Source organism: Trachymyrmex septentrionalis, unplaced genomic scaffold (genome assembly GCF_001594115.1).
Source record: "Trachymyrmex septentrionalis isolate Tsep2-gDNA-1 unplaced genomic scaffold, Tsep1.0 scaffold310, whole genome shotgun sequence".
Classification (NCBI taxonomy): Eukaryota; Metazoa; Arthropoda; class Insecta; order Hymenoptera; family Formicidae; genus Trachymyrmex; species Trachymyrmex septentrionalis.
The window spans coordinates 165,144-190,890 of record NW_017305475.1 but is presented as its reverse complement, the minus strand read 5'-3'; the positions used below and the strand labels follow the sequence as shown (position 1 = coordinate 190,890).

At 36.4% G+C, this 25,747-nt stretch overlaps 1 protein-coding gene across 2 annotated transcripts in view; it reads left to right on the top strand.

Moving 5' to 3' along the window:
* LOC108749745 (protein N-terminal asparagine amidohydrolase) overlaps positions 1-25,747 on the top strand; it is a 55,155-nt gene that overhangs the window by 14,763 nt on the left and 14,645 nt on the right. The window contains exon 2 of one of the 2 annotated variants that reach the window (XM_018488676.1): positions 13,028-13,152. The gene's annotated coding sequence lies outside the window, so the exon portion shown is untranslated. Of the gene's footprint in view, positions 1-13,024; positions 13,153-25,747 lie in introns of both variants that reach the window. The other variant, XM_018488674.1, reaches the window with a different exon arrangement.

Here is a 25,747-nt window from a genome sequence, read left to right as displayed (position 1 = left end):
AGGGCTAAGCCACGTGGAACGCCCTCGATCAGGAGGTCTCCTGCATCAGCGGGGACGAACTCTTCTCCGGTGCTTTGAACTCTCTCTTGAGTCAGCCAGTCGGACCTAACTGAGTTAAGAAGACGCTGTTATAGGGCCGGCTAAAGAGAGGGTGTTAACCTTCTCTCCCGCTAGTTCACCTGCGATAGCTACTCTCTCGCCGGTCTCTCAACGGTACGCCATCGTTTTCCGTAACGTTTCAATTCGATACGCGAGTCTGCATCGCTTCCTCGTTGTCTGTACCACTGCGCGAGTCGCCGAATTTTTTTATCGGCCTCGAACACTTTGATCGGCGTGCGCGAACGGACGTATCTCCTCTAGAGTACTCAATGTATTCGGAAGCGATGGGATAAGCTACCGCGCCGAATGATCGAGCAACTCTGTCTAGACGTTAGATTGCCGATCTAATGCGAGACGAAGAGCATGACGTGAGAGGAAAGTATGGGATATTAATTTTTCGACTGACACGGCAATATGACAAATTTTACTGGTCAAGAACAAAATGGGCAAGAATAAGGACAAAAATTGCATTTGATAAATTTATTATTAAGTTTTCATCAAATTTTTTATATCTCTGTAGCATACAAAATTTGACAAATTTTTTAAATACTAAATTATTTATTAGACATTTTTTTTCCATATTTTGCAATTGAAATAATTGATCGATTTCCTCATACTTTTTTCACTTCTGTTAGTCTCTGCACAGAAGGGATAGATTTGCTGAAGTATCTAAAAATTTAGCCAAGTACTTACAAATCTAAAAATAATTGTGTAGGTCATTAAAATGATGACGTTGAAATTGTTTGCTAGAATGTCAAAATTTTTTGCAGCATTATCATTGTATGGTTGAATATCCTACATAATTATTTCGATGGTCCAAAAAATTATATTCAAATCTGTATCTACAATAGCTAAAGTTTTAGATACTCCTGCAAAACCGTTCTTTCCGTATTATGTATTTCAATTTACCGGCTTGTCTCTTTTGGGGGTAAGAGGGAATGGAGCTTGCCTAGAATGTAACTATTTCTGGAGCAATTAAGTTCATCCGTAACTCTTTTTTTCAGCAATCACCTGTCTCGGACGATTCGAGAAGGCGAAGCGAATCTCCACCCTTTAATCGTCTCTAATGATTGGCTCTTTATGCGCATGTCGGAATTCGAATATGCTCGCGTGTGCACGCTACTTTGTGGCAATTGACAGGTTCTTAGATAGAGGCTTTCGATAACATTACGGACCCATGTTTCTCTCTACTCGTTTGCGCACGAAGATCGATTAACATGCCGCGATCAATGATGAGAACGATGATATTCCGATGAATTTGACGAAGTAACATCCGGCTTGTACGTGTGTCTCTTCGTACGTTGCAAATATGATGATTCATTGCCCGAAGAATCGTCTTTATGGAAAATTCTCGCCGCGGATGTATTAAATTTAAATAGCTTAGGTAATCCTTAAATTTCTCTGACGATTACGTATATGGTACGAGTGATATCAATGCCTGCATTCAGCAGACAAACACGTTCTGTGTATGTGTGTGTGTGTGTGTGTGTGTGTAAGACTGTAAGATTTTTTAATATGTTTGATTCTTGTCTCTTCCTCAATAGATCTAACATGTATAAACCAATTATACTAAAGAATCTCGACGATTAAAAATTGTTTTTGCTGAACACATTGATATCAATTGATATAGTCGATATAACTAAAAAAAAAAAAAAAAACAAATAAGATTTATTTAATAAATTACATAAGGCAATAACATAAAAAATATATATTGATTTTATAGAAATTTGATGATTCACAAATCCGAAAAAATAATCTCAAATTTGCTCCATCACCGACAATTTTTTTACAACAAAAAATTAACTCTTAGAATATATATTTTTAATATATTTAAAATAGATTACAAAAATTTTACAAAAATTGTACAACTCGATTATTTACATTTAAATCTTGTATAAAAGGCTTCAAAGAAATTGCATCTGTAGCTTTTTCTTTTGTGCCTTGCTTTTCGATTTTCACGGTGCAGCATCTGGCAATAATGTCTCATTCTCGTGGGAAAGTATATAAATTTTTTCACCATACAGTTAAATTCGCATTCAAATTTTGTAACGCGTAAGAAAACTAACCGTGTAAAATAATTGTGTGGCATAATATTTTTATTGTTTTTCAAATTTAACTTATAAATGCATCAAAAATATAATTAGAACATCTAAATCAAAAAGCAATATAAAATTGACAAAATGAAATATAATAAAAAAATTAACTTAAAATATACTCTTAAAAATATATATACTGTCATTTTTTATTTCTTCAATGCCATTTTTCTCAAAATTAGTAATAGCCAAATTTGAATAGCATATTCGTATTCAGCAAGCAAGAGTACATTACAAATAGCTAAAAATGATTAAAACAATCTTTTCCATGTTGGCTCCGTCTTATTAATGCTTCAACATCTCCGTGTGAAAAGATCAAATTTCACAATACGAATGTCAGTATTTATTTTCCACTAATATGCGGAATATCTTGTACAACTGTCCGTTTCTACTTTTCAACTCGGTTCTTTCGAAATCCTCACCCTCGCGCTATCTATTGCGGATTTTAATACCTCGCCCGTAATCACGTGAGATCTTTGTACTCTCGGTAGGATCGGCAGGAATTTTCGAGCCGCCAGTTATCGACGAGCAATTTACGTTATTCGCGGCTGAATAGTCGGAATTTTAAGCGCGACGAACGGAATCCCGTGTGCCGATTTCCACGTTCCGTATTTCGCGTATCAAGGGACTCTACATCAGACTAGGTTAATCCGGTTGGCTATACGAGGAACCGAGGCGCAAGGAGAGAGAAACAGAGAGAAACTTATAACCAGAAAGCACACAGAACTTCTCTCCTGTGTGTGGAGTGCATGCGAAACGAACGGTCATGTATCCGCGCATAAATGTGTCTCCTAGCGAGAGCCAAGAATAGTGAACGTATATGCCGTATGGACCATACAGCATTCTGCACGGATTCGAGCACTAGGTTCTGCCGGTCAGAACAAACCGCCTTGCACCCATATTAATTGCTGAATTCTTTCAGTCAAGAAGCAAGTTATATTTCAAATGCGATCATCGATTTGTCTCTCGAAGGGTCCATTTGTTTGAAATATTTTCTTAACCCTAATCGTATCCATTCTGAAATATCCTTCATTGGTATTCGCGGTATTCCAATGTACTTTAACATAATGTAACCTTGTTTAAAGTTAATTAAATAATAAAGTAATTTAATGATTTTTTTATTTTGAAGATCAAAATCCGAGGAATAAGATTATGTAGCTTGAAGTTATATGTATAAAATTCTCAAAGCGTTCGTTATTATTATATACAATTTCTCACAACGTTGAAGAAAGTGTCCAGATCCATTAATTGGAATCGCGAATACAATTAGGATTAATAAAGTAAAAGTTAATAATCGTTTCTTTAGACATCTATATATCGGAAGCTTTTTTATTAAATAACAAATTTTTATTTAATTTTATTTAACTTTAACTTAAATTAATTATTTTACTTTCGGTTCTCTCTCTCTCTCTCTCTCTCTCTCTCTCTCTTTCTCTCTCTCTGAATTACCAAAATTTCTACCCTTGCTTTCTCGCTCCTCGCTTTATTTTAGATTATTTTAACTCGATATATTATAATATAAAAATTGCAATTATCTCGTCATGCTCTGTGATTTGCAAACATTACAAATTGGAGCTATTAGCAATCGAATAAAATAACTTCATGCTTGCTGCAAATCTACACATGATTCACGTTACTTCAATTAAATGCTTTTAATGCAAGGTATAATAGCGGCGGTTTCATTAGCTCGGTAGATATTTAACGCGAGACTTTAACATGGGTATGTGAACTGTCAAGGAATGTACGTGCGTGTGTACGTATGTTTAGTACGTGAAAATTGTTATATAGCACGCGTGCGGAAAGTTCATGTGGAATGCAAATCAAGGTTAAAAAATACATAGCAGCTGAATGCTGAATGTGTGTCGGAAAAAGTTATACAGACACGTGATTCGTGTGATGCAAATTTAAAGAAATAAGATAAAATAACAGATAATTAGTCAGGTAATTAATTACACTAGAAAAAGAATCTGATTGAATTGAACGTTTGGTTAAATCTTTCATAATTCTAGTTGATATAATCAGAATGTTTTAGTTTCTCTTTCATCCATCATCAACCAGAAATTGTTCTCAGTATCTTTTATGTTAAACGATTTTCGCGAGATCTGTAATCGGTTGCTTTGTAAAGATAGGCGTATTTTTAATGGAATATTTAAGTGTTAATACATTTACTGCTTTCAGACGTTTGACAGAAAACTTGGTCAACTCGAACTGGCCTTGTTTCTAGCGTACGCAAACTAGGAACGTAAAGTAGGACATGGCGCGATTGTAACTTTAATTATTCACTGGCTTGTGAATTTCGTCGTTTAAACTGCCACTTTTTCAGTGCCGCGATGCACCTGCGTGATGCACAAGTTGCAAGTGCATCCCGTATATAAACCGCGTTTACGCTATCTTAAGGGTAAGGCTCCCTCAGTGTTACCGCAAGAGAGTTCGTATCGCGTACATTAATCTTTATTGTATAAACTTCGTGTACCTATAATTTCACGTTGCAATTTGCTGCGTGAAGATGCATAAGTATAATCATGTCTTGTATTTCGCGGCAAAGTGTACATTATGTATTTACGTGTACATGCCATCTTTAAACCGAGACAGATAACATCGCTTTTTTTTTTTTAATTATATGCAGCTTAAATTCTTGTGTAACAATCCATTTAACTTGTGTATAATACCTCAATATATTTAAAATATTCAAATATTGTAGCACAATCTTAATTTTCGAATTCGATGTTTAATTAAAACGGTATTTTTTGTGCTGATAAAAATTATTTGCTTTCTCAATTTACTTTATTAAAACTTGCATACAGTTTATTTTACTAAAAAAAATATTTTACTTAAAAAATGCAGGTTAAAGCTTTGCCGATTAAAATATCTAGTATAAAGCGGTTCTGACAAAACGAAGAGAGCGAAGAGAGATTTCTTCATTAATACAGAAGATTTCTACTAATAATCTTAATACATTTTTTGAAATTTATTGACGCTCGTTCTCATCATAAGATCTCCAACTCTTACGCACACTTTGGGTACGTGGCTCACTTTTCTTTACGGCTGCGCCGATCCTCTTTCGTAAACATTTGAAAAAAAAAGAGTCCGCATTGAAATTCTATACAGTTGAAAATGGATAAATTAGAATTTTCTTGAATTGAATCCGTCATAATTCTAGTTAGAATTCTGACTGATACGATTATTCATTTTCAAGCAGAAGCTTTTCTCGTACGAAATGTTTCTTAACGTGCAGATCTCCCTAACGAGGTGGTGTTTCAACAATTAACCATTGTACTGTTGTGTCGCGATCTCTAAGGTCAAAGCACTCGATGGAAATCATCAGCGCGTCCCTCGTTTCGACACGTAACGCCTCAGCAACGGTTTTCATTTCTCACGACGAGCAGACGAGAGCGACCATCACGCTCGAAAGTCGCGAGTATGCATCCATCCCGCGGGGGTATAGAAATCCGCACCCACGCGCGATCTTAAACGCGGCTACGTACTGGATGCTCGGGACACTATGTACTATGTGCGATACGTACGTGTGCACATACACAGGGTTACAGGCGCGGCCAAGTGCACCTCTACATGCTGGTGTACATATAGTACGTTGCATGCACGTATGTAACGCAAGGCGCGTCTGTGTCGGGAGAGGAGACCTGGCAACTGGACTCCCCCTGGGGGCCTACATAAATCAGAAACTCAGGTTCAGGCCTAGCCCGAAGCACGGCCAAGCCAGAAATTTAGATGCACCGGGTGTCCCCGAAGTAATTTCCCCGCGAGGCAAGTGAGTGGGCCACGGAATTGGAAATTAGGACGGCGCACTCACCCCCTTTGCTCAACCCGCGCTCCAGAGTTTCGTACGATAATTTCAAACGCGCCCTCGTTGCCGGCCGTAAATCAACCGGTGGGTTAGATACATACACTCGATAGAATCGTGTACGGTGACGCTGCTAATTTTTTGCTGGACACCTCGTTATTTGTGCGTGTAACAATAAATTGCTGGCTATATGCTAAACGCGTACTTCTAGGGTACTGGCACCATTAATAATTATAATTAACATTATCTCGGAATATTTATCAAAAATTCTCTAAATTCTTTGAAATAGAATCTCGTACAAGGAGTGACCTAATTTTAAGCCTTTAAGAGTGAGATTTCACTCTTCCGAGTGACAATTGATTGTAAAAATTTTAGAGAGAATGTGTGATAAACTTTCTCGCGTTAAGAAAAACTTCATTTATTCTAATATCATTTGTAAATTAATAAATAATAAAAATCATTGTGCAATCAAGAATCGTATGTTGAAGCGAGGACTGTACTTTTGCATGCCTTTATTTTATTCGCAGTGCTTAGAAAATTGCTCGTCGAACATGTTTAACCAGTTCTCACATTTCGTCCGGCTTTCCTGCGTAATTTCGCTCTCATCCGTGCTTTATGTCTGGCGTTTCGTAATTTTGTTCTAACCGCAGGTCGCGATATATCGAGATGTTCGATACGGTGGTGATCTCCATCTCGATTTCACGCAGCATTGATCGGTGGACGAGAGAATAAGCGTTGCGGATTTAACACCGTAGTAAAAGAAAAGCAGCTCTTTGAGCGTGTCGAAAGACACATTCATGAGATAATCAACGATGCTCGATATGAGTCGTTGCGATATCAACTCTGCGGAGACTTAGTACATTCATAATTTCTGATATACACTTCGCACAATTTCACACAGACCATAACGAATCGCGTTTTATACAATTCGATTGTCATACAGGTTTATAATACGCTGTGAAGTAATAAGAAAAAAATGTTATCGATATTTTTATATGAAAAAAAAAAAGAGGCGTAAAAAACGTTTCATCTGATAATATTAGTTATTATGTCCATTTTTTTAAATTGATTGAAAAAACCACGGCAACGTAGGAAATTCTTTCGAAATTGAAAGAAATTTTTCAGCGCTCCCTGAATTATTCGTTACGACTATAATTACGTTATTTCTTAGTGATCTTTCGCGCGAACGATATCTCGGTGTTCCGCGAACGCGTTGCATCTAAGGGATAAATACGGCGACCATGTGTATTCGCGGAAATATGTATGTATATCCCATAAAGAAAGAAACGAGAATGCGCACATTCTGCTTTTGCCATAATGCACGGTTGCATATCGCTGCGCCCATACTCGCCGTAGCCATCCTCTCGCCGTAACGGATATCGTTACATTATCGTCGGTATTGCCAATAAATGCAATTGTCTCGGCTCGTGACTTTGCTGCCCGATCGCGTATCGTTAATTTGCGGAGTACCTATCGGAACAATCTTTGCGTATCCTCTGTTACAGCCGTCATCGCCGCGTGTGTTGCATCGTGATGGAGATTCATAATCGATTGAGAGAGCTCTTGCCGGAAATTGAATAAAGACTGCGTGTTTAGAGTTTTTACTTTCGAGAAAACGGCTCTTAATAGTAAATTCAAGCAACATTGAAATAATTCTGCATCTATCATCTTTATCGGAAATGTTTGTTAATGCGGTTGCCTTTGGGATTAAAATTGTGCAGCGAATACTCGATCAAGGAATGCTCGAGTCGCCATACCGTTTATGTTTAGATTTCATTGTTTCGAATAAATTCACATTGACGTATTTAAGGATAGGCGCTAGGATTCACTTTAACCGAAAATAGGATTTATTTCTCTTAACCGATTTATTCTCGTTGGTCTAATTTGGATATATTTTGGATTATATAATTATTCATTATTTCATGTTTCCCTTTCAAACATATTGTACACATGCCTTTCTCATTGTATATTAAATGCCTTCGTTATTAACCGTATAAACTCGAAATTTTCATCGATTTGCAATGAATGTACGTTTATCAGACTCTATGTTGACATTCGTTGATTTCCTTCTCCAAACATCGCTTACATAATTACCAAAGTCTACGTGACTATCGCCCGTTTCCGCCAATGTAGATCAACTTCGAAGAATTAGAAGAGGATAAAAAAAAATAAGCTAAACTCACAGTTAATTCATTTTGATTAGATTACAGTTAATCTACATTGTGCGTTGATAGAAACGGACATGTATTAAATTGCATTTATGAACCTTTCGATAAATGTATCTGACAGCAAGCAAAAAAGCTTGATCGTTCGATATACTTGTAGGGAATTATAATCATGAGCGAAACCGTCTGCATTTTATTATCAGGGCACCACTCTCGGGAGAGAGTCCTCCGTGATTCGGGATCGAAGGGACCTCACGATTTTTTTTCGCGCGCGACTTTCGATTTCGACCGACGGCGCGCGCGAGCGGTCAGATGGCCGGGGGAAAAAAAAAGGGGGGGAGAAAAGAGAAGAGTGAGAGACCCGGAAGGCCACCTCACATCTTCCGCGAATTTACCGGGCCACTGACTTCTTCGTTCGTTGCATAACGCTCCTCCTTCTGTCGGCGGTGTACAACATCTCGTCGCGGATGAGAGCCGCTGAATCGTGGTGTACCGGTTGTTCCACTCGTGGAATGCGGACCGGCGCGCTGTGTGCGTGTTCATATTGACGTGTGCACACCCTACATACGCAAAGAGGCACATACAAACAAACGTGCATAGTGCTGTAAGCTATTTCTGCGGCACCCCGACTACTCGGTCCAACTTGCGTTTAATGAATTCAACCGATTAAAGAGCCCACGTTCCATTTAAAGGAAAGAACGAATTTTGTGTGTTGACAAAATTTCATGTTACAAATAGAACGATCCAGCTGGCAGGTCGAAATGATCTTTCGTACGCTACCTGACTTTATTCTCAAATCACAATGCGTCACATCAGATGCATACGTTGTAATAAGAGGCACAAAAGAGCCTGTGTGTCGCAGAGTTATTACGTTGCTGTATGTATGCTCGCGTGCCCACAAACGTGCATACAGACGAGCGAAAGGGATACGTGTGCACGTATCACGTGTGCCGCAGACACAAATATTGTTATTATTGTTTACGATCGAAGAGGAGGCGCATCTCTGGCGCGCACGGAGCGGCGTTCGGTTTTAACTCACGTTAAGAAAGCATTGTTTGCATTTCATTGCATCCTATGCGTCTTTGCGTAACCACAATACCGCTGTACGCAAGCCTCGATGATCCTTAATTCTAAACGATGGACCATGTGACTGAGATGCGAACACCGAGACGAATTTTTAAAGAGAAGAGAATCTTATACACATTCGTGAGAATTATAAACATTAATAATTATGGTAAATTACAGTTAATTTACTTGCTCAGATTAAAAATACAATTTAACAACGTGACTCCTATGTATATTACGATATTTGAAATAATATTGTTGACTTCGCTAAAGCAAGCGTGAATAAATGAATGAATAACTTGGTTCAATGAGCGTGACTGAAGCAAATTATTTATTCGTGTTTGTTCACACTGTTAGCGAGCTTGCTTGGATCTGACTTGAAAGAGAATTACAGCAAGAATTACATATATCTGAAGGTAGTGTAGCAATAAATTTATATTTAATAGTTAGGGACACACAAATGTTTTCGAATTATTATAAGTAACGTTTATCGCGATCTGTTGCGGGTACAGAATAGAATACGATCTATTATTAGGAAAATTGTTACAGAGATAAAAAATCGCAAAAGTGTGTATACATAGAGGAAAAAAAAATGGAACGATAGAAAAATTGGAAATAAAAATGAAAGTTAAAAGTGATTGAAACGAAGAGTGTCTCAGATGGCAAAAAGGAAAAAAGTTCCCGTAAAGTTTGACATACAATTCCAATCTCTCTGCGTGCATTATTATAATAAATCGATCACAACCGGTCTGATTACGACACATCAGAGCGACGATTCGATTACGTCGCTCCTAATGCTCGCGTGAATTTTCTAGCGCGCATTAATCAAGGGTAATGTCGCAATCTGTCTTGCGGTTAGAATTTTTTTTTCGATTGGCCGCGCCGTGCGGGTACTCTCTTAATAGACACATTAACTTTGTGTCGGTAATCGACGATGGAAATTAAATCTTATGTTCCAGTTATAAATCACCCGGGTAACGTGTCCTCGAGCGCTAAATAAAGGACGCGATTATTCATCCGATGAAGCTCGGGAAGAAGTATCGAGTAGCGCTGTAATCGATGAATCTCGTGCGTGGAATATTCATAAACGTGTCCCGCAAACTTTAATTGATTCCCTCGAATTATCGCGTCTAGCATCGTGTTGTTTATCATCAATATCGCATTAAAATCAAACTCTTAATTGGTACGCGTAGATTTTTTTTCTTTATATTAGTTTAAAGGGAAACTTTTACGTTTTTTCGTGTGCAGCTGCAGGCATTTATAAAAGCTTTTTTACAAATATTTTTTATATTTTTATTAATGAAGTTAATGAACTAAGTTTTGGTTCATAATATGTCATATGCTTTACTCACTTTTCACTTATTTATTTAATCAATAATTTTTTTATTTTTGCATAATTTTACGATTTACTTTCTGTCAACAATTATATCATCGAAACTTATCAGCGATTTTAGCAGCGCGAAATTATTATCGAAGAACGTAGAATGACTGTATTACTTACACATAGCTACTTGCAAACAATCGAAGGAAGTCGTATCTCATAAATATTACAGCGTTGAGACCCGTCGACTGTCAGTTACGATCTGTATGCAAATTCGACCGCTGCGTATTTCTATTGCTACTACCTTCCAATCGCGTACTCGATATACACAACTCTCGACTAACTATGCTGATCTTTGCGCATCAAGATTTTTGTGTATTTTAAATTTATTATAAAAATATTAGATATTTATTTCGATATATTCAGATTTTGCGTAATTTACTTACGTCTCTTATCAAATTGTCCTCGATGCTTCATATTGACTTGTTGACAAAAAAAATTTCATAACTTTTTCACATCATTGTTTCAGGATTAGCTATTTTCAACATTATAAAAATAAATAATAAATTGATATATTACTTGTTACGCATTATCATTAATAATCCTTAAAGAAATGAAACTTGTTAAACTTGTTAAATTTTTGTTATTAAAAATATTAGTTACTTTTTTACAGTTTTGAAAGCAAATCATTGTATTTTTGTATTTTGTTTTAAATGTAAGCAAATTATTATTTATATTTTTATGTATTACGTTCATCTGTACATTTGTATTTTATATAAATGCAAATGTAAACGAATATAATACATAAAAATGAAATTTAATTTACCTTCTCTTTCCTTCAACTTTTTTCTTATTGAATATTATCTATTGAATATCAGTAATCGAAACAGTACATGAAATCACATAAATGTAACATGAATTGGGTATCAGATATAGGAAGAAACGAGTTTTACTAGAGGGTGAAAGCGGCATAAAATGTCGGATTTAAGATTTCAACCATTTGCGTCCATAAAAATGAGATTAAGAGGACTAAATAAAGGGATAAACAACGAGTTCGTTGCAGCTTGCGACTTTTGACACGCGAGCGGTTCGGCTTAGCAAATTTACGATTTTCTCGAAATCTACAAGGCGGAATAAATTTAATTTGCATATTCAGGAGAAAATCTGCGTGGTCTTAGTCCTTGAATATTTTTAACAAATCGAAAGTAAAGTGAAATGTGACTTTCTTACGTACGTTTATTTCGAATTAATAAATAATATATTAATTTTGTATAAAAGTGCATTGTGCTCATCTAAATTGATAATTTTAAAAAATTAAAAAAAAAATTTGAAGTTTAGCATATATTAATACAATAATTACTTAAGTATTCAGCATGATAAAATTGATATTTAATAATGAAATTAGTGTGCTTATAATACAAAAGAAATGCAACATATTTAGTGGTTAATTTAAATGCTAAAGATTCTCGGCTGAACGAGAAGCTGTTAATTAACGTGATGCGTTTGCGCATCTGTTTTCAAACAGCTGCACTGTTTTTTTTGAAGAGAGCTATAAAATGCCAAACCTACAATCCTTACGAGATCCTCGAGATCGTTGACTTCCCAAGTCATTATATCAAATCGACAAAAACTTAGGTGGTTTAAGAAATATATAAATGTCACGATAAGACGTTCTTAAACGTATAATCAAAGATAAGGATGTTATAGATATATGTGCGAGTCAAATTGTAAAAAGTTTTGAAGGGACGATTCATCGATTTTTCTCATGTAGCTATCAGACGATAGCCAGATTTGATATACGATCTCGCTTATCGCAGCCTTGTTTACGCGACTCCTTCGACGACCATTCGGTCACAGTCTTTTTTTCATCGCGAGTGTTTTGGATATTATATTAGTCATTATTAACTCTCCATTGGTTGCGTCTAATTTTGCACCCCGTCAGGAACTATATTATTCCGAATTGTATAAAAATCTGACAAAATTCTTATATACTTGTGAAAAATTTGATAACAAGTTTTTACTATCGTAGAAGTCGAATTGTGAATTTTATTGCTCATTTTTTTACAGATTTAAATTTATCTGACAATTCTTTTACAATTAAAAAAATCGATTGTCTTCAAAATCCAACATTGCCAATGGAGAGTAAATAATGTAATTAATTTAATAAACTGTATTAGACGTTACAGCGTTTTAAAAATTATTTTATGATTTAGAAAGATGTGTACTCTTTAAATTCTTTCGAATGGAATTTCGCCCTTTTTCTATCTTTAAGAATGATGTTTCACTCCCCAGAGTGAAATTCACTTCAAAAGTTTTAGAGATGAGTATCTATACGATATTCGTAATGAAGATAATTCTGTGCATAAATCATTGATATTACAAATGACCAGTTTTGAACACTGGCATACACACAAATATCTACTCGATTTAAAAAAACTGAATCTCTCTTAACCATCTTCGATTTATCATCAACTTTCAGCAGTTTCCCGTGGAGGACGTGATAGCTCGGTGGTGACGCGCGGCCGAAAAGGCGGAAGTGCTCATTGACCATGGCGGCGGGAACGTGCCAATTTGCTTGAGGGGACAGTATCCGCAGAAATCCGCAAGGTGAGTCCTTCCCGGTTCCCTTACCGCTTCCGAGCTCGGATGTACGACGTTATTAAGATTTCGAGAGATACGGGAAATAAATTAAGCGAGTAAACGGTCGGAAACCGGTGAGGCGAGCTTCGAGATAAATCGAGTGGCGGAAGACGAAGACCTATGAGAGATAATGGGGAAGGGAGGGTAGATCGCGTTTTTCAGACTCGCCCGGAGTCAGCCTCTACATCCCAGCCGATAGCTTCCAATAGCGAGAGCAAGATAAGCGCAGCGGTGGAGCCGCTTCGTGAGGACACCGATCCTGACCAAAGAGAAAAAGAAAGGGAACTTCCGCGATTAAGATGTGCAACGAGGCACCCATGAATTCCGTCTAGATACATATCTGACTTGGCATTGTCACCGTCGATAATCCGCTCGTCCTTTTTTCGCGAGGAATGTGCCGAATGGAGATGTTAACTCTCGAATATACACGCAAGGAAAAAGATATACACGGATACAGCATAAACGATCACTTCTCTCTCGCTTTCAGACAGATTTAAGAATTTAACAACCAATCTTTTTATAAAAAAGAGAAAGATAGCAGCCAATCGTATGTATATAACTCTTTCTTTCAGTGAAAAATATAAAAAAGCCCATCAGAGCCTACATCAGCTATTCGGATGCACAAAAATTTTTTATTTTTCGTGCAAATGTAACAAAACAAATAAAATATACGTTTCAATCCTTCAATTCGAGTCCTTATCAATATAAAATATAAATCGTAATTACATAATTAACGCAAATTCCAAGTTGATGATTCCCGACAAATTAGCTATGTAATAAATAGCCCAATGAATATCAAAATTATTACATTATACAATAATAATATAAAATTTACATAAAAGTAAAACCGAAATCATATGCATTGCGTCACTACGTAGAATCACATCGCTCATCAGATTTGCTGTGTAGTCATTCGAAAGAAACACGAAACGAAAATTAGAGAATTATTAAAATCATTTGTCTGAATTCTCTATTATATTCACTTACATGTAAGCGTTTTCTCGCAGCTTCACGTAAAGGACTTGTGGTTTCGACAGTCAGAGATATAATGAGAGTCAAAATAATAAAGTCAAGTAGTTATTGAAATAAAAGTAAAAATTAAGAACAAAAGGGAATAATATCAACGTGCATCCGAATAGCTGATGTAGACTCTGATGGACTTTTTTACATTTTTACTGATAGATTCTTTCGAGCCTCATTATATTTATTTAACTCTTTCTTTCTCATAAAATAATACGAATGAGAATAGAATTGCTCGGATTGAAGTATTTAGCGAGTATTTAAAGTTTTAAAAAGTTAAAATGATTCTTTGCCGAAAACGATCGTTAGATAATCTCATGATTATTATTTATAGAGATCTCAAATAATTAAAGATAAAGCAGCGCATCGATCAGGTAATGCTTGTTTCTACATTAACTTTAATCTTGATTCAATTTACTCTTTAAGGCCCTTTCTTTTCCAATTCTAAAAATAAAAAAAAAAACAAATAGATATTATAGTAAATTATGTATAAATCGAGATTAAAGTTAATCTTATATTTGTAGAATTGGGACTAAAGTGAAAAGTTAGTTAAACCGAGATTAAAATTAATTAAAATTAAATAAATTAAAATTAATGCATTAGTAGAAACGGGCACAAAAGTATAATGAACGTTTTATCGCTTGGTCAAGTTGCATTTTTAAATCCGCGCGAATGCATTCGATGAAGACGTAATATTCGTATAACAATAGCGAGAGAGCATTTAAGCTTGCATTTAATTTAGCAGTCAGATACTTTGTCGTCGAGAGTAAGTACTCGTAAGCATTTTTACTGAAATTCGGCACTTTATTGCATATAATGTCAATTTAGTGTCAACGTTATTTCCCTGACGTCGGCGATTAGCGAACACAAATCTACGTTAAAGTCAAGTTGAATTGATAAAAGAAATAATCTTATGATTGCTGTATATTGCGAAGTTGCAGATATATCGATACACACACATAGTTCAAACGTTGATACGTTTGAATAATAATTGATTATTGAGTATCTTGACATTCGCACGCGGCATGAGAGATTACGTCGGAGCAGTTCTTTGTTGAATTCACGGGAAACATGAGTGAAGCTGATAATTTGCATATTAAATTAACTGAGGGAATGTTTTTCTTAGATACGCTCCAGGAAGTTAAATTATATTAAATAAAATAAAATAAATGTCAATATTTCTGCTTGAAAGTGGATTAATCATAAAAAAGCGGCATTAACTATAAAAAAATATGTACAGTCTAGATACGATCTATGCAAATATCATTTTTTATCGCGTTTATTCAACCGAAGTACATCGATTTATGATTTATGTCTGACAACGCCAGAATCTCTATATTTCTATTTGAAGTTAATTTGTAATTCTAATATTAAATAGAATTGAATATTAAATAGAAATGAATGGCGGAATATCCTGTTATACACTTTTCTTAAAAAAGTAGTTAAAGATTATTACATAAATTATTAATTGTTATTACTATCAAGCAACATTAAGAGCAACTTAATTATGTATGCGCGTTGTCCAATTGTTCGAGTTCTATTTAATCTCACCATGTTATATGATATTTTAAAAGAATTTCCTGAGTGTAAGTCAGTGGACCCTTGATCCATCGGCTATGGGTAACCTTCACGATATGCATGGGCCTCGTTTATCGCGAGGCCGTAACTTATGCGTCACCCGTTATCTGGGTGCGCTTATTATGCATGTTATCGTCTCTCCCTTCGACGAGGAGAGAGAGCCATAAATTTAATAGTCCCCGGTGTACGGAGGAATCTTCCTTCTTCGGCATGAAAATCTGAATCGACCCTCCGGGACTCGATTCCTGACTCTCGTTCTTGTCTCTCGAATTTCATAATGTCATTTAACCCTATTTGTGTGTGATATAAATTTCTGTCAATACTAACTCAATAAAATATGATTATGTTTCAGAAAAATTCAATTATATGCATTTGATTAGTCAGAAGTTTTCGCACGACTCTTTTAATTTCATTTGTGGCATTTCATTTTATTATCTGACAATATTTTCGATTATCGCGAAATATCCTTATTGCCTAGATATATTAATTTAATTATCTTGAACAATTTGCTCGCTATCAAGAATTATTATCGCGTTGAAAATAATTTTTCGCGATAAACGGAGAGGTTTCAAACTACAGTTTACATGCATGTGTGTACGTAACGGCTTGTATATCGGCAAAACTATAGTTATCATGCTCCATTATTTGTAACAGGGGAGCAGTTCAGCCTGTGTCGGACAGTGGAAAATTTCGCGCCGATCGTGACTCGTATCGCGGAGAGGAAAACAGATAAATTGTTGCGAGCAGTCGCGACGCTGTGTTTACGCGAAACACGAGGAAGCAAAATAAGAAATCGACCGGGAAATCAAATCGTCCGTCGCGATAACGACGATGCCGGGCGACGAGTCCGACGTCATCGGTCGGACCGTCTTCTTATCACCGACAGAATTCTCGGTTGCTGTGAATGACACAGCAGTCGGCAATTTTTCATTGCCTGGCCACGCTTCCGGCAATCGCAATTTCCCAACCCTTTGATGTCGTTTTATCTGACACACTCGTTCTACTTCGATCAAGTGAAGCTCAAGATATTTGAATAATTTTATTACGCGTATATTATATCGTTATATCCTAATTTAATTTTACAAAAAGTACTCTCGATTTAATCCTTTTTCCAATCATGAATTTTTCTTATAATGAATGTAGAACTGATACGAATATAGAACTAATTTTATGAAATTACAGATATTGTCTGAGAGGTTAGTGATATCAACTTTTAAAAACCTGTATTTGAAAGTAATCTCTAATTTTAGATCTATTTTGCATTAAGACAAAACAAAATCTAATAAAAATTGAATGAAAAATATTCTTACTTACTACTTATTTATTATTCCAAGTATTTTCCACTTTTCCCACCCCTGTTCTGCAAAGAAAATTTTTAATCAATTTAAAGCAATTTTTCCTCGTCCAAATTAACAATGCAAAATTTCCTTGCTATATAGACAATAGAAACCAACAACCAAGAAAATATTGAAAATATTGAAAATACATTGATATTTCAAATATTGTATTTAAATACTAGAGTTAATTCAAAGGCAAACGTTATTAAATAAATTAAAAATTAAAAGTACATTGAACGAAAAGTTTGCCAGAGAATGAGAAACATTATGATGTATGTAGGATATCCTGTATAGCAAGATAACAGCAAGAACGAGACTGTCTTTTTGCAAGTCACGTATTGCATGTCAAATCGATGCTAAGTGACCAATAAAACCGTGGCGACCGTACCGATTAACCGGCATCGCCCACATCTATCAGTAATGAACACGAGCGTTTTTCTAATTACCTGTACTGAAATCGCCCTAATCGCCCGCCGTCGCGTCAGACCGAACTCATTTGAGCCTTCTCGCTCCATCTTTCTCCGTCTGAAGGCGAAGGCGATTTGCCACGTAAATTAAACTAATAACGTAAACGGCCTTGAGTCACGCCTTCTTTGCAAGTGTAAGGTTCCCCCTGTAAAATTTGATTTTTTCAGACTGAACTATTAATATTCTTAATATTCTTTACACCGTTCGTGTAAATGCTTTATCACGATCTTATGGATGTAGAAAGATACGTACAATAATTAGCTGCACAAATGAGTGATTAGAAAGCGTTAGAAAATACTTTAGTACAGACACACCGCGCGGTTTTAGAAAAATCCACGTTTTTCAGTGCGGGTCCCCGCAGAAAAGTCTTTCTATTACAGGGAAGAATTACGGGTAGGAGATCGATAAATGACGAGGAGAGACAGGGGCCCATTGATACTGAAACGTGTGTCCACCGACGAAAAAGAAAGTTTGCCGGGCCGATGCCAGGTCTAATGGATAAAGGCATTATTGTCGATTGTCCTTTCACAGCAAATCGGCGCAGTTATTTCGCCGAGTAAAAACGGAACGAGCGATTTCCGTTAATAACTGGCGAACGATACCAGACTTCGCCAATTATTTCATCGTCGTGTGCGAGTAAATTTATTAATTTACGCAATACGTGTACAAATATGATGTAATAGATAATCTTCACTTTTTGCACAACGATCTCTAAATGACAACGATCGGATCGTGGCGACCATACGTCGTGGTCCTGCACACACGCGCTTAGTAATTAATTAACCGGTTTAATTAAACGTCTAATTACCACCAGATACGGATCTCCATCGGGATAATCAGGCATGAGGACTGCGACCGCGAGACGACGTGTACGTATTATATACGGCATAGTGATGCCCGATACCGGGGCTCTCGGTTACATCCATCCGCGGCTATCCTCGTGTTTCGAGACATTGGAGAAGATGCCATTTTAACGTGTATTAGAGTTTCCACAATGCCCTCGTGCGCGGTCATCATTCACACCCTAATGAACGTGAAATCTCCGAAGCACTACCTCGCCCATGAGAAAAGAAAAGTCTAAATTGAAACGATTTTTAAACCTTTCAGAACAATCTTTTTTTCAGTGTATGATTTATTAATGTACACATATATACAGGGTGTTAGTTAAGTATGTTGCGAAACTGAACAGAGCGATTCTTTGGTTTATTTCAAGTAAAAAAAGTCCATATAAACATGTGTTCCAAACGGCTTAACACCCTATATATGTAGGCTACAACACGCACGAAACAATATATAAATGCTATACTGTTCGGTATCAAAGGAGTAATACAAGAGTAATCCAATTCAATTCTTTGAGTTAAATAATATTTTGTTATTTTTAACTTCCATGTATGTTAAAATATAAATCAATCATTTCTAAGGTTAGTCTTAAATTTAAAAATTCCATATTAACGTATGCATTAGTATAATAAATAATTAATTAATTTGAAATTTAATACATTTTCTTGATTCAAATTTTTTAACTCTTTTGTTTTAATTAAATTGATCTCGAGTAGAAGCGGTGGCAATCTATAGAAACATTTAAAAATAACTCAAATTGAGTATAATTTGACGTTATGAAATTAGCAGTGTAGAACTTTTGATTTTAAGTTTGATCCAAAGAAAATGACGAGAGCCGACACAGATGATTGTGTGTGATAAAAAGGCGTATGTATTATATTAATAACCATGAACAAACGTTTCGAGATTAACCAAAATTAATCATCTTCAATATGAGTAACAATTATCAGAGTTCAAGAAAACTTTCAGTTGCGGAATGATAGAAAGTATGGTAAATTGTGTCGTTGAATCATCATTAAGCTGTTATCCAGAAATAAAAATTTAAATACCGTCTGTATTTTGTATAGAACACTTAAACCAGAATTGGTAATTCAATTAAAGTATCAAATCAATATTGAGAAATGGAACGTAATCAAAATATTAAAATTAAAATAAATTATCATTATATTTATTGTTCATACACTGAAGATGACCCAAAACTAAGAGTCGAAACGTCTATTCTTCATTCTGATTAATATATATGTTTTTATTGTATTACACACGATCATCTGTGTCGACTCTCATCGGCAACATCATTTTCCTTCGATTTAATTTTGGAGCTTTTTTCTTAATTTTATTATTGTTTAATTTTGACGATAGATTAAAAGGAAACATTCTTTGTAACAGCTGCCTAAAATCCAAGGGTGTGTTTAAGGCATTTGTAAGCCTCGCATTCTCCATTGATCAATAGAACGCAGCATCCAGAAAAGATGCTCGTGATTCTCACAGCTTGGCTACTCTCGCGATACGAATTCTATCTCTTCGAGGCCGCTGGCGGAATTGTCGGTCATTAGAATACCGACATTGCGTGGAAAGAAGGTGACTTGCGAGGTATCCGTTTAATGGCTCTTTTGCACGCTTAAATAAATAACTGCACCACGATCGTGCAGAATATAATTATCCCTGTGTACGTGCACGAATGATGCGTGCCGTTCGCATATACGCGTCTAGAGTGCATGTTGCGAATAATCGTCACTGCAAAGAAGTCGTAGAGCGAGAAAGAAAAGGATAAGAGAACCTTTTGATATGCCCAGGTCTGCAAAATTGCGATCTGAAAAGAACGCAGATAAATTGGCGTTTGTTCACTGTCAGTCACAGATCCAATCGCATTTACGCCTCTCGCGTGTATTTTCCTCATCACCGATGGATGCACAAGATGTGCTGCACACGGCAGATCGATAGAGTCTCATGTCCGTTTTCAATGTAGATTTAATCTCGGTTCAATTTATTCGTCATATTTTATCTAATTCTTTTAGAACTAAAAAACGAACTAAAGAGTAAGTCGAATCGCGGAGATTAAAGTTAATCTACAATTGATATATAGAAATGGGTATTAAATTTGCAAAGATAATCTATCAGATTTAAATGGACCACCCAAAATTGAAAACTAATATCTGTATGCTTATTTTCACCGATGAATTAGCTTTAATCTCGCTTCAACTTACTCTTTATCTTTTTCTAATTCTTAGAACTAGGAAAAGAAGAAAAATTAGTCGAATCGAGATCAAACTTAAACTATATTGGTAGAAACAAGCCTAAATGTTAGAGTTATATAAGGATTAATGCCCATTTCTACCAATGTAGATTAGCTTAAATCATAGTTTAACTTACTTTCTCTCTTTTTCTAGTTATAAGAATTAGAAAAGGATAAAGAATAAGTTGGACAGAGAATAAAGTTAATCTACTTAGAAATGGATACAAGTACGCACGAAGTTCATTAAACCAAGACGCTAAAAATAAACGGGAAGGCGGTATTAAACGAAATCGAAAGGCGAAAAAACGAAAGTTTGCTCGGATGTATCGGTTCCTCCATCGTTCGCTGATCGATCCATGCAAAAGCATCATGAATTACCGGCGGTACGCTAACTTACCCCCGCGTACTCTTCCCATTTCTCCCCCGCTCCCTCCTTTGCTTTCGATAACGTTGCATTATGAAATAGCGTGCAACAAAGTTGTACGGCGCTGCACCACCATTACCGCTAATTCCTTAAGTGAGCGATGCCTCGCTCGATCGGGGCTTTTTCGTTGATCCTTTTGGAGAGTCTCCGTTCTCTCAAAGAGCCAGCCTCGTGAACGCTGATACGCGGTTATTAAAGGTCGATCTACTCCCGGCTCATCGATCTCCACTGCTCTCTCCTCCTACTCCCCGAGACGCCCGTCGCTGCCGATTTCTTCGAATTCCACCCTGGTTTTAATTATCTCGCTTTTCTCGCTCTCGAAAGGATATTCTCAGTCGGTCGCAATTAATCCGCGTAAATGTACCACTTTGGTTCTCTCGCCGCGATTTATTTCTCACCATCTTCATTTCCGTCGATTTTAATTGGCCCCTCCAACCTCTTCGTTTCTTTTAATTACGACATATTTCTGCGGACAGAAATATCGACATAACTTCGATCGATAAGCGGAATTGAATTTTTATTTTCTATCGAACGGGCCGTAATTACACAAGAGAACGGAAAAGTTCTCTTTGATTTAGAAACTCCAAGATCTCTTTGTACGACTATCATTTTTTTTATTATACGCGTAGTTTATTAAAGAGAAATAATATTAATTCTTTCTCCCTCTAAATTCTTTGGAATGTGAATCTCGCTTTAAAAGAATGAAATCTTTAAAGAAGTGAGATTCTGCTTAAAGAAATTTAAAGAGTTAGGCATAGCTTTTCGGCAAATTGAAGCTATATATTTCCCTTTTTCGATTCTATGACGGGAATGTCATGAAGAAATCCTGAGGATTTTTGGGATTCTCCCTCGGTGACTGGTATTTAATACGTGGAGTCCCATCTATCCCGAACCTCGCCGTCACGGTCTCTTAGAAAGACTAATAATTAAGGTAATGGCTACTTTTCAAGTGGATTTCCGTGTGGCTCGATCTGAACGGCCTCCTCCCGGTCAGCCGATTACGGTCACGAAGGGCCCCGCCATTTTGCTCTCAGACCCCTTTCTGTCCTCTCTTTACCTTCTTTGTACCCCGAACAGGAATAAGCTTTCTCTCTAACTCCTCTGTCCACCCCCCCCTCAATAATTGTGTATACTCATCGCTGATTTTTGATCGATCAATATCGCTATAATTCCATCCACCCTTTTGTCGCGACGGCGACTTTAAGTCGTGATTAGATTCGACATGGATGAAGTAGTCTAATTTTAAGTGAGAAAATTTAAGGGGGACCAACATTTGTAGGAGTGTCGAATATCAGTGAACTTATTTTTCATTGGAACAACTGACCCTAAGACGACATTTTTTTTAACGTTATCTTACGATTAAAAGCAGTATCGAAGCAGTACAAAGGCAAAAAAATGTAAATTCCATTCCATTTAAATGCTAATTACTGTTTAAATATCATTTATTATTTAAATGTCAATTAAAGAACATTAGTTACCTATGGTATTTCTCTCGGTGTTATTTACGATGGAGACGGATGATTTTGCAATATTTTAGCAATTTATTATAGATAAATGATTGAGAGAAGACCGAATTACAACGCGAAAGATTATAAATTGTTTTCGAATACTCCCGAAGTCAGATAAATTCGTTTTCCGACTAAGAGTAATTGCTGTTTGTGTATATCTCAGAGACACGATAAAATTCTCCGACTGAATGAGAAGAACGAAATTTGATAATTCGCGTTCTGATCGACGAACTATTGCAAGCTGGTCGCGAGATTGATGTTTCTTTACGCGACTTTTTTTTTTAACAGCACAGTTGATCTATCGAACCGGATAACCGTCGAAACCAGTGAGTAGTCTTAACTGTATATCCCGGTCTCCTAAGCTCTACGGTACTTATCTCTGTTCTAAATACTCGTGAGAAGACATTTATGCCTAGCGTTATCTCAATGACTTTGTTTTCTCAGTTTTGTATCGTCCTCGTTTACACACATATGTTGTATTATCTTCCGATGGTGCGAAGTAAAAACTTCGGCATTAAATCAGTCGAGACATTCAAAATAATCGCTGTCGTTGGAACGCATTACAATTTAAGATTTTATTTACCGTTTTTCGCAACTGCGCTTATGCTTGGATTATTATTTTTAGAACGGTTAGTTATTCAAACGGTTAGTTAGAAAATTAAAAAAAAATGTGATTTATGAAGAAAACAATTGAATTTGACAATTTTAACAATTTTTTTCTCATCACTTAATTTTAACGCAAACACAGAGGAGAAATATATTTCTATGAGTATTCTCTTTCGCTGTTATTTTTTATATTCTATAATAAAAACACATGGTCGAAAATAATAAATTTGAAAGACATTTATAAATAAAAAACAATAAAAATACCAAATAAAAATATGTACAATAATATTCGAGCTCAATGTTTTTCATATTTAAAGAAGTAAAGAAGTAAGAATCAGATTAAAAAACAAATGTGTTATTATACATAAAACGATATATCTCGACAATACTAATCACATGAAATCTATATGTAGCCTCATATATCGAAATTGAATGTTCAGAAGATGACGGAAGAAAGAAGACCCCGACGACGAGCAAGACGAGGACAAAGCGACCGGCATGGTCGGCAATCTGGTACAATGGATTTTGAAGAGTATAATTTTCGTCGGCACACAACAATGGCCATGCCTACCTACCTACCGCGCTGTATAATCTCATCGTCCGCGGTTCTAATTTTCCGCGCATCATGGGAATCTCTACTCTCGCCCTCGTCGCGATCGAAGGATCGCGTTTTTCTCAATTTTAAAAGGTTTTAACGAGCAACAAAATCTTGTTCCTTTAATCGTCACTCTATAACATAACAGTCATTCTCCAATTGCGCGTAATAAAACATTGAAGTCTAAAGGTGATCCTACACGGTCGACAATACTGATCAGTAATATATTGAATCAGTAATTCTGACAGTACGCATCAATATTTTTAGTATTTTTACAACCTTATACGATCAGTATAATTGATATAATTTTACTTGAGTTTTACGTACAATATTTATTGCACTGTGACATGGATCCTAATAATAAAGCGATACTGATGCTCGAGAATAAAAAAAACCAGATGATCGACAGTATTCTACGTCAATTCATCAATAATATTGTCAGTATTTGTTAATACTGACGGTATTATTGATCGTGTAAGATCATCTTAATGATACCAAACGCATTTTCTTTTCTAAAATATTCAGAGTTGTGAATAACTGTAATTATAATACGCGATAAAATTGATTATTTTTGGATAATGCTGATCTAATAGAAAAGGATTGTTTAACATTTGGTGAAATTTCTGATATATCTTTGCATTAACAGTAAATATATATTATCTATCTTTGTTGCACTCTCCTGAATAAAAATTATTGTTATTATTATATAACAAACATATATAACACGCATGACAAGCATTACAAGTATTACTACACTCTAAAAAATCTCGATGTGGATTTAACTGGTGTGGTTTCCGACCCTCTGTTTATATCAACATCATCATGGTGTGGATTTCAAACCGATGGTGTTAAATCCACATTATATTGGTGTTAATGTTGGCACCAATATAATACAGTGAGCATTATATAAACACCGCTATTTTGTAGAGTGTACGTCTAACTTTAAGTAACAGTATTATATTAGGATATTAATTTAGTTGATTCAATGAGATTTATGCAATTTTGTTGAATGTTCTACCTTCTACGCGCACTTTTTACACGCACATTCTTCATCATTGAAGTAAATACCATAAATTCAAGCAGATTCGTTGTACAATTATTTTCAAAGCTGGAAATATCTCGAGAAAGGAGATTAAATAGATTTGCCTGTTGCTCGCTTTTCGAATGGGCTCTCAGTATCTGAGTACATCCAAGTACTTCGAACGCGATAAATTCAGTTCGCGCGGAAAAGTACGGCCGGCATTAATCAATGACGGCGAGTACCGAGTGTTAAAAGCCGTCCGAGAGGGTTAATACCTCCGTCCCTCTCTCGCGACCAAAGAAATACTGCTCGATATTGCGTAGCGAGGCGAGGCGAGGCGAGACGAGACGGCACAGGGTGAGAGCGCGCGGTCCTCTTGATCGTCGATCAAATCGATCCCCGCCGTAAATCGTCCAGGATCGATCCGGGGAACGAGAGAGAGGGCGTGCCGGCGAAAGAGTTGCTCCGCTTCTCCGGCCGGTATCGCACGGGCACCGCGATTCGTTCCGGCGAGGATCGCGGAAGATCCGCGCCCAAGATCGCTCCTTAATCTGATGTAAAGGTACTTCTTTCCCTAGACCCGCCCGTCGATCTGTCGATCCGTCCGTATAAGATCTCATCGATAACGTTTCCTACGCGCCTAATCCCACCGTGTCGAGATGGTATCTCATCCTCGAGGTCGCCCTCTCTTTGCTGCTTGCAGCTCCCTCGAAGGTGGCTGATGTCTCAGGATGGAGGTCCCGATTCTTCGATCAGTCCTGATTACACTCGGAAGGCTGTCGTTCACACTGTTACGACACTCGTTTGTATGAGGACTCGACTTTGTATGCTCTTCGCGTGGCAGCCGGTCTTCCAAAGAGTGAATCCCTTTAACCTCCTGATGTTTATTTAAAATGCGTCTTGATAGGATAAACTTTTATCTTAAAATAGTC